Raw genomic sequence first — 18,678 nt, 5'->3', positions numbered from 1 at the left:
TGGAAGATGACGCAATTTTCTTCTAGAAACAAACTTTGTTGTATTATTTTCATGTTATCACTGTGAAGCTGCTTTGATACAATCTGTATTGTAAAAAGCGCTATATAAATAAAGGTGACTTGACCTGACTTGTTTGTTAGCACTGACCACTACCAGTATGTTACATAATGGCCGTCCATGCGGCTCGTAAAGTCAGTCTGGGAGACTCTGCAGGACAAAACCCAGCACCCAGTGGAGTCCACCGGGAGCCATGAGCCTGAATGCACACATTCTGCACAGATGGATGTGCCGTAGCTTTCTGTGAATTGCATCAGCCAGGGTGGTCTATTTTTACTGTTTATTTGAAAGCTGGTGGTTTTTCTTATAAACATGCAAAAAGCTTTTAGGCAAGATATGTATGAGATATGAGGGCGTATTGATCCTTGGATACTCGTTTTTTTGGAGTTCCTGGATATCAAGACCAAACCGATGAATGTCTTAAAGGGATACTTCACCGATTAGCATTAAACTTTGCATAAGTAGAAACCCGGTAGCATTTTCGAATGACCATGCTTCCCTCCCTCATGTCCCCCTGAGACAAGAGATTTCTGTATTGTGTGTCTGGAAAAAAAAAACTCAGATGACGCAAAAATCGTCATTTTGCGTCATCTGAGGCTTTTTTGGCCAGAGGCTAGAGACTACAGCCAGTAGTAGGAGCTAGTTCCGCATGTTTTCAACCCGTCCATAGGGGGTGGGATCTCACGATAAAACAGCGTCTTTTCAGTTTCGAGTCAACTAGTAGCCTAGTTGTATCATTTCTTCCGATACTGCCCTCTGTAACCGGTAGGCGTATGGCAAGCCGTTTTAACATTTAATCATTTTAACCGACTAGTCTCTATTTTCATGCTACTAGTACTTATTTTTTTAGATACTAGTATCTATTCCATTAAGTACTAGTACTTATTCATTAGCTACTAGTGCTTATTCTTTAGGTACTAGTGCCTATTCTTTAGATACTAGTACTTATTCATTAGATACTAGTACTTATTCATTAGATACTAGTACCTATTAAATAGATACTAGTACTTATTCATTAGATACTAGTACCTATTAAATAGATACTAGTACTTATTCATTAGATACTAGTACTTATTCCAATAGTGACTAGTAACTATTCTTTTGTTACTAGTAACAAATATTATTTTTTGCCATTGACTTCTATGGGGATCTGTCATTCAGATATCAACTATTCAGTTCTGACTAGTATGTATTCCAATTGTGACTAGTACATATATATTAGATACTAGTAGTTATTTATTAGGTACTAGTACTTATTTTTTAGATACTAGTAACTATTACTAGATACTAGTATGTATTCAATAAACACTAGTACTAAGTCATTAGATACTAGTACCTATTAAATAGATACTAGTACCTATTAAATAGATACTAGTACTTATTCATTAGATACTAGTACTTATTCAATAGATACTAGTACTTATTCATTAGATACTAGTACTTATTCATTAGATACTAGTACCTATTAATTAGATACTAGTACTTATAAATTAGCTACTAGTACTTATTCAATAGATACTAGTACCTATTTATTAGATACTAGTATTTATTCCGAATGTTACTAGTAAGATTTTTTATTTTACTAGTCACAACTGCTTTTTTACTCGTCTTATGTTATGACTAGTCAGAACGGCCACTGGATAGTTCAATTAAAAATCTTACTAGTAAAATCCAAAATCTTACTAGTAACGTTTGGAATAAATACTAGTATCTAATAAATAGGTACTAGTATCTAATGAATAAGTACTAGTATCTAATGAATAAGTACTAGTATCTATTGAATAAGTACTAGTATCTAATGAATAAGTACTAGTATCTATTTAATAGGTACTAGTATCTATTTAAGAGGTACTAGTAGGGATGCACCGAAATGAAAATTCTTGGCCGAAACCAAAAACCGAAAAAGAGGAAACTAAGGCCGAAAACCGAAACACCGAAATAAATTATGCCAATTATTAGTACCATTGCATTTATGGCTATGACTGTGTACTAACTTTACTATAATCAAGGCTTTGCATAAATTAATATTTAAGTTTCAAAGAATAAATCAATAAAAATTTTATGCAAATATTTATTTAGCACATTGCAAAGTATAAAATGAAATGTTTAACTTGACCCCACTCATGTGTACATTAAATAATAATGTAAAAGCCTACTGGCCTGCAGAAACGTTTAAAAATGAAATGTTCTCTCATAAAAACAAAGTGCATTTAGGTCAATACTGCCATAGCCCATAATAATATCTGCAGCTATATGCTCATGGACGTGAGTTGCAAAAACCATAAACAGCTAAGGTAAACACACACACCTCTGATAAATGACGGCTGCTCTGCACACACACGCAAGGTCTCTCGCTCCCTCTCTCTGCCGCGCGCGCGCTACGTATGCTCATGCTCGCTCGCGATTCCGGGAGATTTAAACTAATTTGCGGGCATCAGGGAGCCGCTATCAATACGCGGGAGACTCCCAGAACTTCAAGACTTGGGACGTCTGTGTTTTAAAAATCGCCTGTGGGTCACTCTCAGATAAATTGAAATACGTCCACACCGCAGATATGTTGCTTCAGACAAGCACGTGCAGGTCGCGGTATCTGCTGTTTGCGTCATCACAACATTTCGGCCGTATTGTTTCGGTGATAAAAGTCTTTCGGCCGAAAACCGAAAAAGCACTTTTGGGCCATTTTCGGCCGAAAATTTTCGGTGGCCGAATATTCGGTGCATCCCTAGGTACTAGTATCTAATGACTTAGTACTAGTATTTATTGAATACATACTAGTATCTAGTAATAGGTACTAGTATCTAAAAAATAAGTACTAGTACCTAATAAATAACTACTAGTATCTAATATATATGTACTAGTCACAATTGGAATACATACTAGTCAGAACTGAATAGTTGATATCTGAATGACAGATCCCCATAGAAGTCAATGGCAAAAAAAAATTGTTGTTACTAGTAACAAAAGAATAGTTACTAGTCACTATTGGAATAAGTACTAGTATCTAATGAATAAGTACTAGTATCTATTTAATAGGTACTAGTATCTAATGAATAAGTACTAGTATCTAATAATAAGTACTAGTAACTAATGAATAAGTACTAGTATCTAATAAATAAGAACTAGTATCTAATGAATAAGTACTAGTATCTAATGAATAAGTACTAGTATCTATTTAATAGGTACTAGTATCTAATGAATAAGTACTAGTATCTAATGAATAAGTACTAGTATCTATTGAATAAGTACTAGTACCTAAAGAATAAGCACTAGTATCTAAAGAATAGGCACTAGTACCTAAAGAATAAGCACTAGTAGCTAATGAATAAGTACTAGTACTTAATGGAATAGATACTAGTATCTAAAAAATAAGTACTAGTAGCATGAAAATAGAGACTAGTCGGTTTAAATGATTAAATGTTAAAATGGCTTGCCATAGTAGGCGTGGTTTGGGAGTGTAGCAGGGCAGCGAAGCAAGTGCATTCTGAGAGTTGTTGTCTTTCATCCACATGAGCCAAAAATCTCAGTCTAGAAGGCACCAACTTCTAAAATAATTTCACATTTCTACTACATAAATGACCCAATTTAAATAAACATTCATCTTTCCAGCAGTGAAATATCCCTTTAAGTAATTTATGGCATAAGTTGACTAAAAGTAATTTCAACTAAATTGTCCAAGTAATGCTCAAAGGGATTTAGACTACACATGACAACAGAAAGATACAGAAAGCACAACAAGGGCAACAACACATACCAAACTCAGATATGGTCACAAAGCTCAGTGATGCCTAAACAAAACGGGAGTCTTCTTGTAGTCTTTACACTGAGTTTCTCTTCATCCCTCCACCTGTTAAATTCCTATTAGCCCTAATGACACTCTAGCCTTTGAAGCAGCATACAGGATTTTCTTTCCTTTTATGACACCTGTTAAAGAAAGGCAAGCACTTCAAAAGGCAAGCGTAAGTGGCACCTCGCAGGGAGAGACGCGATCGCACTGCCGCTGTCATGCCATCGTCTTGACGCACCAGAGACGACGGTGAGAATGCACAGTGTGTCTGCATATCATTGTCTTGTCTTATCAGTGCAAACAATTATTAAAAGGCAATAAATCAGTCGGGAATCATGTCAGTAAATATGACATGATAGTTTTTCTCGTATACTTATAGATGTACCAACAGTCTGAAAATATTCTTATTGGTTTAACCCACAGGTTCATATTTGAAACTGTTTGTTTTGAACGTGTTTCACATTTCTTTAAGCTATAAAAGCCAATTGATAAGTACGTTCCAATGGTGTTCTAAAATTAGGAGGCAAAGTATTCAGTTGCTCACGTTACATCGACGTGACGACGTAATTGGGATCACTTCAGGGAGGCCTATCATCTTTGAGTGTCTACAGAACGAGCCAATGAACGTTGGCGTGCATGAATCACGTCACACGCCCCGCCCCCCGCCCCCCGCCCCACAGCGCAGGTTTAAATACGAAGCGAGCGCACGCACCTTTGTCTTTCACTTCGGAGCCGAGTGGTTTCACTTGTCTTCTCGAGTGCAGCATAGAGACTCTGCAAAGTTGGAAACCAGAAGAACTCTGTTCCAGTGTTGGCCTGATGACGCGATCAGTGGTGGCCGTGAGCTTTACAGTTCACAAACTGTTTTTTTCACAGAATTACATTCTGTGTGTGTGTTTGTTGGTTTCGGTGGGCGTTCCATTTGAGTGTGTGTTACACCGTGGATATCCCTGGGTGTCTCAGCACTGAAAGAGTTTTCTTCTAAAAGAGCAACATAGGCGTGACACTGCTTCCTTTTCAGGATGTTATTCTCTATGTGTTGAAGTGAAACCTGTTCGTTGAATGGTGTTCTTCTCACCAGGAGAACCCCCGAACTTGCTCGATCAGAGCTGTGCTTTCCTACCTGCAAGATGGGTTGGAGTGAAGGCTGTCTCCCTCCACCCTTAAAGTGTATGTTGCCGCTATCGCCGCACATTACGATGCAGTTGAGCACGAACTGAGGGGGACGAGGAGACTAAATCCGCCTCGCCCACTCTCGATACCCTCTTTGGATTTGTCTCTGTTCCTTTCGGCACTTCAGAGACCACCCTTTGAGCCTTTGCAATAAGCAGAGTTAAAGATTCTGTCCTGTAAGACAGTACTCCTGGTTGCATTGGACCTGCATGCATTTTCAGTCGACGAATCGTGTCTAGAATTCGGCCCGGCTTACTCTCATGTGATCCTGAGACCCCGGCCCGGATACGTGCCCAAGGTTCCTACCACTCCCTTCCTGCAACCGCTGCCTTCGGAGGTGGCAGACCCAGCCCTGGCTTTTCTCTGTCTCGTTCACAATATGCGCCTATACGTGGACAGAACGCGAAACCTCAGGACCTCAGACCAGCTCTTTGTCTGTTACGGAGACCAGCAGAAGGGAAAGGCTGTCTCCAAGCAGAGGAAGGCCCACTGGATAATGGATGCCATCGCCTTGGCTTACGAGGTCCGAAGCATGCCTTGCCTGCTCGGGTTGAGAGCCCACTCCACTAGGAGTGTCGCTTTGTCCTGTGCGCTGGCACACGGCGCCTTGCTGACAGATATCTGTAGAGCCGGGGCTGCACGACACCTAACAGAGTCCGCTCTGCCATCACTGCCCGGTGTAGTCTGCCCCCTTCCCAGGCTGGAGACACATTCCATATGTTGTACTGCCCCTAACTGGCCAGTCCATATATGTATTCTCCACATGTTACCTCCCTTCGGGCAGGAATGTAGGTTGCACAGCGTCCCTCTCCCCTGGAAAGGCACGCTTTCCCAGTGTTATCCAAGAGTTCCGCTGTGTGGGTTATAACGGAACAGCAATTTGAACTCCCTATATCCAGGCCTTCCACCCCAGTCAGTGGGGGTCTGAGAGTCCTGCGTAGGGTGCTGGATGGACGTTTTCCATAGGGATCCCAATTATATCGTAACGTCGAACGTGAGCGACTGATAGGGAACGTCTCGGTTACGTATGTAACCCTCGTTCCCTGAAGGAGGGAACAGGAAACGTTACGTCCCGTCACCACCGTTGCTGACCATCGCTGTAACGGCCATCACGATCTCGGCTCCTCAGCAAAAACAAAGGTGCGTGCGATCGCTTCCGTGTTTATACCCACGCTGCGGGGCGGGGCGCATGATGCGATTCATGCATGCCAACGTTCATTGGCTCGTTCTGTAGACACTCGAAGATGATAGGGCTCCCTGAAGTGATCCCAATTACAGCGTCACGCCGACGTAATGTCTCCCGTTCCCTCCTTCAGGGAACGAGGGTTACAAACGTAACCAAGACGATTTTTGTTTTAATACATTGCAAGTTCATGTTACAGTTACACCTAATGTTGATATATTTTCCAAATTCAGTTTTGCATTTTTAATATTAAACTTATTTTCAGATCATCACCCAAAGCTCGATAAATACTGCAGGTGTCATGATGGTCACAGACACTAAACTGATTGCTCACTAAAATAGACCTTGATCATGTTTTCAAGACATTGCGAGTTTGATTTTGACAAAACGGTGATACTTTTTAAGTAGTCTTCTTATTAATACCAATATTTATTGATTGATTGACAGACTGATTGGTAGATGTGGAATGCGCATGAAAACGAGAGGTGGGATGTATTGCATGAGTTATAGGCCAGTCAGAGCACAATGGAATCTGATTGGTTTACGAACGTTCTAAGTTGTGCAATTATTTTCAATGAAAAGCATGGCTAAAGTAGTTCCAGGCAGGTCTTGACCACATTACAGTTCCATATCCCTTCTCCAAATGATTTCCGTTCCCTTTTGAGGTAACTTATGTTGTGTTGAAGATCACACTTTAGGGAAAGCCTCCAGCGTAATAGCGTCTGAAACGTGTGGAACTAGCCCAATCTCGATTGGTGTTGCGCCATGATGTTACATGTGACGTTGTACACGGAAGCTACAAAGGGGAGCCGGCACATAACAGTGTTCGCTTTTGCTCTTCAGCAAGCATTCTGTGTTGCTCTTGTCAGTCTTACTTGGTGTTGTTTGTCCTACGGTACAAAGCTTTCACTTATACAGTATATTTCAAAGGAAGTGAAAAAAAAAAAGAAATGGCGAGTGAGAGGCAATACAAGGAGTGTGCGTCTCCCTGTCCTAGATACATCACGGATGGGGACACACACTCGCTTGTGTTATGTGCCTCGGAGCAGGAGAATGCACGGGCAGTGCTTGATGGCGCTGCCTGTGTGAATTGCGAGCTGATGCCGCTCAGAAAGATCCGCCAAGGCGGTGCAGCATTTACAATCATGGGGATTGCAAATGGAGCTGGCTGACGAGTTTGAGACACCTTCGGTCCTTTCTCAGCTCTCAGCAGCCAGCTCTGTTGTTCCCATTCAGATGTCGGAAGCCCACTCTGCGGCTTCTTCTGCCCGGGATAAGAACCTGATGTTAGAACTATCTAGCTCTGAGGAGTTAGATGTTCTAAGCATTGAGGTAGGAGAATTAGAGGACTCGCCACCTCATTCTACTGATTTTGAGGAGCTATTGGAGGTTGTGACCAGAGCAGTGGTCAAATTAAACATTAAATTGCCATCATAAAAGCAGGAGGTGCAGAAGAAAAATAAACTTGATGAGCGCTTCCTGCAGTCTTGGTCACAGCCTTCACGTAGGAGTCTGCCTTTCTTCCCCAATCTCCACACAGAGGTATCGCGATCGTGGAAAAGGCCGTTCTCGTCAAGATTATTGAGCCTAACTGTACATAATTATTCCTCCATCCTGGGCTCAAAAGAGAATGGCTATGGGGTTGCCGCGGGTTGAAGAGACACTAGCATCATATCTTTCACCCGACGCTGCGTCATCCCTCAAAACTCTAACGCTGCCCACCAAATCTCTGTGTTGGTGGGCAAGGCATATATGATGGGGGGGTCGGGCTGGTTCATGCCTGCATTCGATGGGCATCATGCAGGCATACCAGTCCAACCTCCTAAAAGATTTAGATGACAGCGGAGAGATGGAGCTTGTATATTTAATGGTGACATCACATCCCCAACCTCGCGCTGTGACAGAACAACAGCAGGAGGGCCAGGGGGCTTTGGAGGAGGACAAGGTGATGGTGAAGGGATGGTGAGAGGCAGACGAGGAGGCATGATGGCAGGATGTGGCGAAGGGCTGGTGATGCCAGGACGATGAGACCCCAGCAGCAACGATGGAGAGTTGCTGATGGCACAGACCCAGAGCTCTCCAATGTCGACAGCCCACGGCGAAGATGAGGGAGGGAGGAGCCAAGATGTTGCTTGCTTGGCTGTCGACATCCGGGCGATGACCGACGGAGACAGAGCCAGTGGATCTGATGGCACAGACCGAGGGTCAAGGGAGCTGAGTGACATCGCCTGGGTCTCCGGCGACGAGCGTCGAAGGTGGAGCCAGAGTACCTGAGGGCTGGGTTGATGACGGTGTGACTGAGGACAGAGGCGATGCCGATGGGAAGGAGGAACCTGCTGCAGCCTAAGGGGTGGAAGGACGGAGCGCAGCGGATGACCCATAAGTAAGTAGCGGAAGTGATGTGACAACTGACCAAGGGGGAGCCGGTGGGATGAGGGAACCCGGAGGAGCCACTACGCTGAGAGTCTCTGGTGGAGCCGAAGGAGGGAGGAGCCAATACGGAGCCGATAGGTTGACGGGCTGAGATGGAGTGGAGGGATCCTAGACTGAAAGCCTCTTGGACAGGCGTTGCTGGTGGTTGCATGACCTGCGGCTCGACATCCTGGTCGAGAGACCAGAGACATCCCCAGAGACGCCGCAGGGCTGCAAACATCCAGTAGCGATTGGGCTGAAGGACTGGCTGAGCTCTGTTGGAGAGGATGACCATAATTATGAGAGTCCACACAGGTTAGCGCAAAGAATGAATTCATACCAATATCAACTGTGTGGCAGGAGTGCAGGAGAAGGAACAACTTAAGAACTAAACACAAACGAGGATAATTAATCAAACACAGCTGACACATAATAATGATGGTAACCAAGGAGACAGATGAGTGGCGGAAATCTGCAAAGGACACATGACAAATTAAAAACAAATGTCCATGAAAACAGAAACTAACAGAACATAATAGTGACATCTTTATAGTTCTTTTGAACTTTAATCTTTTTTAAAAATTTGCTTAAATTATTAGTTTTTTGTGTATTGTTTTCTTGCATTTAAATGAGAGTTTTTGTTATAAGAATTTTTTTTATGTTGTGTTGTTTTTGAACAGTGGATTATTGTCTCATCCAATTGTTTTGAGGAAGCACTGCCTCCCTTGCCCATTATATGTTCTAACAAAAACCCTAAAACTAAACATGCCTGCTGCCCTGATGAAAAGACCAGCGGTGCTATTTGCAAGATCTACCATCTTCAACACAGTGACTATGCAGGTGAAGCTGCTTCATCAGTCACGTTTGCTGGTGAACAGTGAACAGACGCCAACTCCTGCGAAGACCTCAGAAGATGCAACTCTGAATCAACATGCACCAATGCTCCGTTTTTGTCATAATCAGTTGTTAACAAACAAGTATTCAATACTTCAATGACCTCATTGTTTCTGCCTTAAATTATTACATTGTTTAAATGAATAAAATTTTAGCTAACTGTGATTTTGTATATGTACATTTCTGAAATACATAACTTAGACAATTACCTCTGATAACAGATTACTCTAAATTGTAATGTGCATTCGATGTCTATTGTGAAAAGCGCCATACAAATAGATTTGAATTTAATTTAATTTAATTGAAACAGTATGGCTGTTCAGGTAAACCATCAATACCAACATCAAAAAAACACCTGGGACTAGCATGCAGATGTTGGTCTAATCTGGTATTTTAGACTCTAGTGCTCTCCTTTCTCAGAATATTTAAAAGTGCAACCTCTGGAAGAGAGCCACATGCAACCCACGTGGTTTCACTTGAGCAGATCTCTCAACCACAGCAGGCCAAGTAAACATCTTCATGTGTTTAACATATCGTCTGCGTCCCAATGCAGGTGTTTGACTGAGCGGTGCAAACATCCGGTTGGAGGAGGCCTTCTTGCCACACAGTTAGCACTCTTTCTTCCTCAGGAAGAGGCTCAGTTATCTGTGTCTGTGATCACATCAGCTGCTGATCTAAAGTCAGCTTCATGCTTTTTTCAGATGGCTGTGTTAGGTCTACAGAGGCTGGTCCTGGATCAGTGCTGGAAAGTTTGACATCAAGCGTGGGACGTGAGCTAAATGACACCACCAGATCACAAACACAACAGTGAAGTGCTTCTGTTTCTCTTGATCAACCATATGAACCAAGACAAGATCTCTGAAAACACTGTGAACCCCTCATGCGAGATGAAAACAAGAATATTTACATTCAAACAGTAAACATGTTTAAGATTCAGAGAATCTTTTTTGATGGCTGATATCTTGGGTACCTGATGACCAATATAAATCCAATCACACTGTTTAATTTAAACATAACACATGCAAAGAAAATTAAAAGTTATTTTACATAATATTTGATTAAATAGTTAATTATAGGGCATTCATTATATTAAGAACATGATAAAAAAAAATCTGTTTAACATTTTTGTAAAAGAGTTAATTTTGTTTATTCTAAAAGAGTGAATATAACTTTTGAGTTCTTAGTTGGCTCTTTAGAGCTCTTATTGGCCAGATAAACAGGAAAAACCTACTGGAAATAAAAATTTACCAGCCAATGCTGGTCATTAAAAAACTGCCAAAAATCAACCACTAGAAGCAAACCCAGCAAGCAGGGGCGGGTCTACGTGGTGGCCAGGGGGGGCACCGGCCCCCCCTGAAATTCGATTGGCCACCCCAGGTGCTTAACTGAACAGCTTCGGAGTCATTGGAATGGTTATATTACTTATTTCGGATTGAATGGTGGTCGTTTCGCACCCTTCTGGTGCCCGTGAGCGGAAAATCCGCACTTGCAACTTTGAGCCGGCCGGCCGCCGCGTCAGGAAGTATCGCGTGATATCAGGTCTCGCGATGTAAACAATTGCTTTACGGCCAAAAGAAATCTGCTAAAATGCTGTCATTATTGCGCTCCCTCACGCTGTTCGAACCCGAATGAAGAAGACGTTTTAAAGAATGTCCCATCTGCTTCGATGTCGTTGATCTACTAGCCTCTGGTGTCTGAGAATCGCCAACGAGTTTTTACAACAGAGTTGTCAAATATCTATTCCGAAGCTGTGGGGGGAGCTCTAGAGAGAAACCTGCAAGCAAAAAGCGAGAATACAGCGAAGAAATCCCGAAACTACTGAGCCCTGCTTTAATAAAACACAATAAAAGTAAAATACGCTGGGCGCTATCAAACAATAAACACTGTCATGGTGATTTGCATATTTTGTATCAGTTTATTTTGTGACAGTGACCACATAGCAAGATTGCACCAAATGACAATATGCAAAGAATGTTCCAAAAAAATAAATAATAATAATAATAATTGTCTGGTGACACGTTACTTGTTAATGCATGAGAGTAAGTCAGTTAGATAGTGTTAAATTGTCAGGCCTAACTTAGTCATTTACACGTGAAATGACATGGATGCATTCTGTGCATTTCATTCACAATTTGAACAATTTTTGTTGAGATTGAGAATAACAGACACACATAAGTGTTTCTTTTGAAGGCAGGGAAGAGAGCAGTGCCAAGCCATGAAAAGAAGTAAAGATATATTATAGGGAGTTTCTTTCAAAGAAAAAACAAAACAAAACAAGTGTAGAGGCAGAAGCAACTGAAGAAAATGTTACTCACCAAACCATTTGAATTATTACAATGGGGGGAATTTTTTATTTATTTATTTTTTATTATTTGAAAGAGATTGTGAATAAAACTACTGTATATTGTAATGGCCAAACTACTTATTAGAAGAAAATAGTTGACATCGTTTCTGCTTCTGGGTTTTTAAAATTGCTCATTATTAAAATTGCTTTTATTTGATAAACTTGTTAGTTTTATGAAAACACTAAAAATAATAAACACTGGCTCTCAAATGTAACTTAATGGATATACAGGGATGACAAAAAACTAAATTAATCAAAAATGTGCTTTATTACTACATGTGTTTACAAGTAACTTTATTCAAGTTAAAAAAATAATAAAATCAATAGGATTTACGTAATATACTGTAGAATTTAGCTTCTTTTTTTTTTTTTTGGTCACTGGCGGCCACCCCGTTTGGAGGCAGTACCCCAGCATGGCCCCCCCACTGAAAATGCTCTAGACACGCCCCTGCCAGCAAGGATTCTGATGCGTAGAGCAGTTAAAATGTCACACAGCCACACAATCCATTCATGACACACTGAACAGCGCCAGTGTGCCATGAACGACAGTAAATATCCTTTAACTATTTATCTGTGAACCGGATTACAGTGAGCTTCAATATGCAGAAAGAATAAATCACACATATGACCCTTTTACAAACCTAACAAACAACAGCTCATTGTGTGCAGACTGTATGACACTGTATCAGCTACAGTGTCTCATTCTGTACACAAACACACAGATGGAGAAAAACATTCGCATCTGTTAATAAAGGAGAGTCGCTGATGCTACACAGGCTTTGTGCAGGAGAAGCATCTCCATGCTGTTCCACTTCCTGTCCTGGCACCACTCACACACACACACACTGTCAACACTCGGCACGCCACCCGACACACACCTCCTCCCTCCCTGCCGACCTTCACACACCCCTGGAGTCTCCAAGAAACCCAATGACCTGACAGACAGGGCCTGGTGGATATGTGCACACACACACAGACCCTCCCTGTCTCCCTCAGGCAGACTCCTGTTGACATGCACTTCCCAAGCATAAGTAAAACAGCCGGATAATGAGAACGTGCTGAACAAACACACATGCACACAAGGGGAACTCCAGCTTATAAACTGTTGTTAGTCAGCCAGTTCCTGCAAACAGGCCTTGCTTGTCTCTTCATAACACCAGCCAGAGTTCATCCAGGAATCTCATTATTTTGCAGTGAATCTGCAGTATAGATTGAAGGAAGTGATCTGGAATGTGAGAAAGTGTCTGTCTGTGAACTTTAGATTTGACAGAGTTATCAAAAGAGACACTGTACTCAGCTGCAGCTGTGAACATGGAGCAGAATGCAACTCATGACAGTCTAACGAAACAATCACTCATCCTCATGATGTTATATCACATCAGTCTTCAAGCTTATAGATTCGGGTCTTTTGAAGAACAAGTTAGACAGCAAGTTCTGACAGCTTCTGATGGAACGGACTGTCTCATTACACAATCCATGTGTGCAACAGGTTCCTCGACTCTGATATACAGGGACACAGACACCTGCAAATATCAATATACATTGTGCTTTTACGTCTCAAGTTTTGAAAATCATTTGGACCTTCTTCATTGCTAAGATGTAATGAATTAGCCGGGTTGGTTTCAGTTTTATATATAAACTGTCCATAATATTCAGAAAGAATCATTTTGCTTACCTGTTTGACTGATTCATTGATAAGAACTGACTCAAACTCTGATTAATTTGTGAATCAGGCATCACTAGTTTTGATGTAAAATTGTAATATAAAATGTAATATTGTACTCATGGCTCAAAACTGGGCCACACTATGAAAACTTATACAATTTATTTGTCATGTGAAAACAACTACTACACTTAACCCACACCTCCAAACCCACATAAGTTTGAGACCAAAGATCTGGAAGCCCCAAATCGAAAGAGAAGAGACTAATCATGAGTCTGAGTGAACATGTCAAAACAAACAGCTGCTTCTGTGACTTCCTGTTTTTCTACAGTGATCCCATTCGTAACACCATTTGAAGAAGTGGTCAAGCTGTACACTCATGTAATGGATAGAATGAAAACAAGAGCACCTACCAAGCAAATCATCCTGTTCCTCTCATCAACACTGCAGCTGGTCCGATCTGGAAGGAAAATATTAAGACACATTAGCAATGCCGTAATGCCATGCTGTCTGTCTGAAAAATGGCACATACAACTGACTGCTAAACTACAGAAGGAAAATAGTTGTAAAGGATAGATATGCATTACATGTCCAACAGAAACTGTAATCGGGCCATTTAGAAGCAGTTTACAGCAGATAGACAAATTGTCAACAAGTAAAAGTTGACTCTGCTTACTTTTTAATTAATTAAAAAAAAAATTAGATATATAATAATAAATAGATGTTTGTCCACATAACCATCTGATCAAAATCTAATAACTTGTGCCACCTATAAACTGAATTTTGTGGGATTTTGTCTCTTCAAAAAACTTGGATAAAACTGCTTAATTCATATGGATTACTTCAATGATGTCTTTATGTATTTGCGTGAAAGTTTTGGTTTTTTGGACTGTTTAAAATGGATGGACAAAAGTGATGAGAATAATAAAAATAAATTCATTTGTGATTTGAAGATTAATGTAGGGCTGTCACGATTATTAAATTTGCCTGACGATTATTGGTAGGGTAGGCAATTTTTTTTCATATTTTTCTTTTTTATAATGGTTGAAACTCTCTTCACATCCTGATAGCAATCAATAATAGAAGTGGTCTAAATATTAAAGGGGTATGAGAAACCCGCAACCCGGAGGAAGGAGGAACACGCAGTCAAAGAGCCCTCGCCGCAGTGGGGAATCTGCAGTGCCATCAAGTACGTCTGAGCAGAGCCTGCCGCCATGGACGATCGAGGCGGTGCGCTGGAGTTGCCGGGGGGAGGGACTAACTCGCTGCCGGCCACCTGAGTTCTGAAGGGGCGGCTGCCGTCCGCGAGGGAGCGCAGGAGTCACCGCCGTTCACCGTGGTCCGGAGCCTACTGCTGTCCACCATGATGGGGAGGAGCAGGGAATGGGGGACTCCTGCCGGCTGCCCGAACTCGGAGGAGCCGTCACCGTCCACCAGGCGACGGAGGAGTGTGGAGCCGTCCACCAATCCAGCGCCACTGTGGAGAGAACCAGATCAAGATTTTTTTTCTTTTCCTTTCCACTCTCCCCTCTCTTGTCTCTGTCACTCCACATGCTTCCCTCTCCTTTTCTCTTGTCTCGTTTGTCCTCACCCCCAGGTGCCGCAGCCGCCGCGTCTGGCCCCCTGGGCAAGCAGAGCGGGGCCGAGAGCCGTGAGAGAATGGCGGGAGACCAGTGGCGTGATTGATGATGAGCGCCACCTGTGAGCTTCACCAGCCTCGTATCTATCACGGAGGAGCTTCAGAAGCATAAAAGGAGGAGCAACGATTACGTTATGTTTTATTTATGAGTGTGCGGCAGTCGTCCGTGAGGGGCTGCCGTTTCAGTGTTATTATGCTTTTTCACTTTTTCAACTGTAGTTAGTGTAATGTTTCTGTTTGAGCATAAAATAGATCTGCAAGGTTACAAAGCTCTAAGTCCACTCCAAAGGGAGATATTTTATTCAACAGAATTCACTTTTCAAGAACTACAACGAATGACTTGTTTGGACTACAATGCATTTATTTCTGGCTTTGTGAAGTTACAATGTTAAATAATCCCCACCCACAGAATACGCAAAAAAAGTAGGCTGTCTGCAGGAAGCTAGTTATTTTAGGGTTTTTTTCTTACACAAACGCATCACTTCAGAAGGCCTTTATTAACCCTCTGGGGTTGGCGATCGCGCGACCAGCTCGCTTTTTTTCTTATCAGTGCAAAAGAGACTCAAAATACTCTGTTGATTTTGATCTTACATTTAAGTGTTATACATCATTCAAAACTGTTAAATGTCTTCTTTCATTTGTGTACACTCATAATAAAAACAAAATGTTGTGTTTTTTGTAAAATAAAGAAAATAAACATGATGCATGTTCTGCCGTCTCTCTCAATGTGAAGTTCATTCTGAAACTATTTAAAAACAAATATTCTCTGTTTAAGTAATCCGTATGAAAGCAACGAAGGACAGTTTCTCAAACGCATCCTCATTACCTCTAATGTGACCACACCCATGCACGCACAAGCGATTGACATGCAAATAGTCCACGTGAAGGAACGCAGACCTGTAAACGCCCATCACCTCAAAAACAAAGAATCAGAGACTCCAGTAACGTTCTCCTCTGCTTTTCATCGAGTTTGGAAGACTGTGTTTGTGCTGTGCTGTGCTGTTTACCTTGGATTTAACTCAGAATAATTAGAAGAACACGATTTGAAGATTTGTATATATAAACCATATAACACACACATTATGCCAAATGTCCATTTTGTCGAGCGTCCTCATAAGAGCAGTCTTACATTTTTAAATAAAGTCTTAAATGAACGTAGAGATTTGTGCGAAAATGGGACGCGTGTCAGATCGCGTCTCTGTCAGCAGCGGCTGGTCTTAAAGTATCATTAATGTTAATCAAGGAACAAAGGTAAGAGAGTAAATTACTCACTCAGACCTGGCGCCAGGAGGATTATTATACCGGTAGCCTAATCATGAATGCACTCCGCTATCTTTTAACACATCTCCGGCGAACTGCTTTTTCACGCAAAAGAAAAACTCTTCATGAAGCGCAGTGAAATTCAGCGACCATGTGGCGTTTCTTGATGGATCGAGTTGTTTGTTAACTTCATTTTACATTTTACTCGTAGATATTCGAATATATTCGAATACATTGCTTGATATTCGATATCCGTTCGGATTTGATTTTTTTTCAAAAGTGACAGCCCTAATAAATACTGTGTTTGTGGATATCTGCTCAAACATACATATGTATAATATGGTAACAATAATGTTTCATAGTTTGGAGCGGCTCGATCGCTTCAGTAAATGTTCTCTGCACGCACTGTGGGTTTGAGTCACTCGCGCTGTGCGTTTGAAAAGCAAAACTGTAACGGTCACCAGCTGGAGTGCCCTTGAGAGCCACCAGAGGGCACTCCACACCAGACTATTATCACTTCCTCACAAACTACATTTCCCATAACTCACTGCCCGGACTCATCATCACTGATTGCATTCACCTGTGTCTCATTACCCTGTTAGTCTCAGCCTATTTATACCATGTTCACTCATTCACTCACGGTGAAGTTTTGTATGTTGTTGCACTGCATTTCCGAGCGGTTTCCCTGGTTTCATGTCTCTTGGTTTTTTTGGGATTTCTTGCCTGTTCCGTGGATTACTCTTTTGCCTCTGACCCCTGCCTGTTTTGTTTGTTTGTTTGTTTGTTTGTTTGTTTGGACGACCTACCTGTGTTTTGACCTATTGTCTGTATATTGGATTACGTGTCTGGATTGCCCCTTAATTAAAGCTGCATTTGGATCTCAACTTTCGTGTCTCGGAGCAGTTCATAACAAAAACGCCCCAAATATTATGCTTCATGTTTTTACTATCTCATTTCATAACGTCATAACGAATGGAAACATTTGAAGTAACATATGATAATCCATATATTTTTCTCTAGTGTAGTGTTACTGAAGTGTTCCTTTTTAACGATTTATAGGCCGCCTGCTATAGGCTGTTGTTATTATTATTTTATGCAGCACTACATGTAGCCTATTTGCCTACAAGGCACAACAAACCTGGTGTTCATTTTTTATATATATATATATGTATATGTGTGTGTGTGTGTGTGTGTGTATTTTGTAACATTTAAATCGCAAAAAAATCTGAAATGTATTCCCAAAATCGTGCAGCCCTATAGTTCTCTTGATATCAGCATGTTCACAGCTGGGGTTTTTTTGTTTGTTTTTTTGTTGTTGTTTTTTATTTTTTTACAGGGACCAGATGCCACTGATAAGTCCTGCTGACTTTAACATGAGTCTCTGTACATGAACATGGTAAAGCGAAAAATCAAACACCTTGGAAATGACAGGTATGTACTATGTTTCAGGAATGGCACAAAGGTGTGTTGACTGTTCAAGGCTCTTTCTTTAGATCAGTGTTTTCAATAATGTGCTTTTTTTTTTTTATTCGTTGTGTATCTTTGGATTATGTTGTGTTGTAAATAAATCCAAACAATCAAAAAGCCATTCTTTTTTAAATCTCTCCTCATTCTTTGTGCAAGGTTCCTCATAATGATAGGGCCTGATAGGGCCATCATGGGAGGGTCTTTGTCTTTTTCAGGTGTGAAACATCAATATTCATGATGATTCACGCCTCCTCGCATAAAGCTTTCTTACACAAAACATGTCTTACAAATTTTAAATCAATATATTGTTTTATCTGAATGAGTAGGCAGGATGATTTTCACATCGTTTTGGAGAAAATATTCTAGGCTACGTGATACAATTTTTTTAAGTCTTTTGAAGAAATAATCAGTATGGGTTTCATGACCTTATTTCAGTGACAATGCAGTGTTCACTGACAATACATGCTGCTGACATATTATGTGCTAAATACAGTGTAATTAGACTTTAGCCATGAAAATGTCACAAGTAACCGAAATAAGCACAAATGTCAGTGCATGTCAGAACACCTCCAGGGCCCAGAAAACACCTCAGACCCCAGAGGGTTAACCCCCCTGAGCAGTGTGGATTACTTTTATCATGGATGGAAACACTTCTATGGACTTTAAAACTGAAACCGGCCAATTACTGTCCTTATAAAGCTTGGAAGAGCCAGTATTTTATTTTTTCCAATATAACTGGCTTGAGAGTGAGTAAATCACTGGGTAATTTTCATTTTTGGGTGAACTATCCATTTAACCGTCT

At 41.2% G+C, this 18,678-nt stretch overlaps 1 long non-coding RNA gene across 1 annotated transcript in view; it reads right to left on the bottom strand.

Moving 5' to 3' along the window:
- LOC309484243 overlaps positions 1-18,678 on the bottom strand; it is a 61,482-nt gene that overhangs the window by 28,591 nt on the left and 14,213 nt on the right. Inside the window, exon 2 of the long non-coding RNA XR_014200770.1 lies at positions 13,924-13,970. This is a non-coding gene — a long non-coding RNA (uncharacterized lncRNA). The remainder of the gene's footprint in view (positions 1-13,923; positions 13,971-18,678) is intronic.

This window comes from Leuciscus leuciscus (genome assembly GCF_965113295.1).
Source record: "Leuciscus leuciscus genome assembly, chromosome: 20".
Lineage (NCBI taxonomy): Eukaryota > Metazoa > Chordata > Actinopteri > Cypriniformes > Leuciscidae > Leuciscus > Leuciscus leuciscus.
The sequence above is the reverse complement of the archived record's forward strand: the minus strand, read 5'-3'. Positions and strand labels throughout refer to the sequence as shown.